The sequence below is a fragment of the Pinus tabuliformis genome, chromosome 4_2, assembly GCF_031772625.1.
Source record: "Pinus tabuliformis cultivar Carrire ecotype Pingquan chromosome 4_2, CPIR1, whole genome shotgun sequence".
In the NCBI taxonomy this organism is placed as follows: Eukaryota; Viridiplantae; Streptophyta; class Pinopsida; order Pinales; family Pinaceae; genus Pinus; species Pinus tabuliformis.
In genome coordinates, this window is record NC_142304.1 from 884,796,766 (window position 1) to 884,798,708 (window position 1,943).

Consider the following 1,943-nt stretch of genomic DNA (forward strand, 5'->3'; position numbering starts at 1 on the left):
GATGGTAGAAGGTCTTCCAATTATTAAGGGTGAACACTTTGAATGTGAAGGTTGTGCACTAGGAAAACAACATAGGGAAGAATTTCCTATGCATGAAAATAGAAGAAAACGTGAAATACTTGAACTAGTGCATACTGATGTATGTGTTCCAATGCAAACTAAGTCACTTGGTGGAGCATATTACTTTCTTATATTTATTGATGATAGGACTAGATACACCTAGGTGTACTTTATCATGGCCAGAAGACGATTCAAGGTACTCCCCAACAATGCAAAATCTTGAAAGGCAGTCATCAATGCAGTCATCAACAACATGCTCTATCATCAATTATCATGGCCAGAAGACGATTCAAGGTACTCCCCACTTCAGAGAATACTTACAGGATGTACCCAATTTTAGAAATCGTCTTATCCATAACCAATATTTTCTTCCCATCGAAGGTTTTTGTGTGACTGAGAATGATATGGTTATGGAGGACATTGCTGTAGATATACAAACAATATCAAGGGAAACAGAAGTACTTTATCACAGAGCAGGGCCTAGGACTGAGATGTGTTTTAGCTCTGATGAAGTCCAAGATGCCATTGTTACATGTGGAAGGTTATCACCTGGTGTTAACACGGTCATCAGAGAGCTTGTGATTGGTCTCTGGTTTCAGTATGGAGTAAGGGATATCAAAGGGATTAGGTCGGCGTATCGTGGGTTTTATTCATCAGAGCCTGTGGTTTTGTGTCCAAAACTAGTGGACGATTGGCATAAGATAGGGGGGACAATGCTGGAGACGTCAAGGGGGGGCCTTTGATTTGCAGAAGATAGTGGATGGCATTGAAGCTAGTGGTTTTAAACAGGTTTATATCATTGGTGGGGATGGGACCATGAGGGGTGCAGTGAAGGTCTTTAAAGAAATTAAGAGGAGGGGCCTTAAGGTTTCAATTGTTGGGATTCCCAATTCTGTAGATAATGATGTGGGGATTATTGATGTGTCCTTTGGATTTCATACAGCAGGGGAGACAACCCAGAGTGTCATCAATGCTGTCCATGTTGAGACAGAGAGTTTCCCTAATGGAGTAGGGCAGGTTAGATGGGTAGGTATACTGGACATATTGCATTGCACTCAACTTTGGGTAGCAGGATGTGGACTGCTGCCTTGGACCTGAGAACCCATTTTATCTGGAAGGAGAAGCAGGGTTATTTGAGTTTTTGGATCATACGCTGGAAGAGAATGGACACTTTGTGCTTGTTGTTGCAGAGGGGTTCGGACAAGAAATGATTCCCAGGAGGCCTGAGGACAAGGAGAAGAGAGATGAATATGGAAATCCTGCGTTTTTGGATGTTTGGCCATGGCTCAGGGATGAGCTCAAGCATTGATGGAAGAAACATCATCCCCAATGAGACCCTTATATTGAAATGTATGGACCAAACTTATATGATCAGAGCTGTGCCTACTAATGCTGCTAATAATATCTACTGTACTCTGCTTGCTTATTCTGCCATCCATTGAGCCATGGCGGGCTATACTAGTTTTGCTGCAGGGCGGATAAATGTGACCTATGCTTACATTCCACTGGATTGAATCGCTGATGCTCAGAACTTTATGGACGTCAATGATCATAAATGGGCTAGGATGATGTCTGTAACCAATCAGCTAAACTTTTCCTGTCTTGCAAAATCTAGAAAGATCTAGATAGGAGAAATGATCTTCAGCATAGTGCGGCAGGTCGGATGCATGCCATTCATGCATGAGACAACTCACAAACCGTAAATGATAATTGGTTGATTTTGAATATTTGAACCCTCGTGTTACTATTCATGCATCTGTTGGAAGACATTAATTCCAACCACTTGCAATAAATGCAGTATCTAGTCTCTTCCAGTATCTAGTCTCTTCCGGAAAATTCGGTAGATGTCTCGAGAACTGGATAACTTTTTGGAGAAGCCACTG

The 1,943-nt window shown here is 42.0% G+C and overlaps 1 pseudogene; it reads left to right on the forward strand.

Moving 5' to 3' along the window:
* The first annotated feature begins 269 nt into the window (after positions 1 to 269).
* LOC149172528 (ATP-dependent 6-phosphofructokinase 2 pseudogene) lies at positions 270 to 1,685 on the forward strand (annotated as a pseudogene).
* Positions 1,686 to 1,943: the final 258 nt, after the last annotated feature.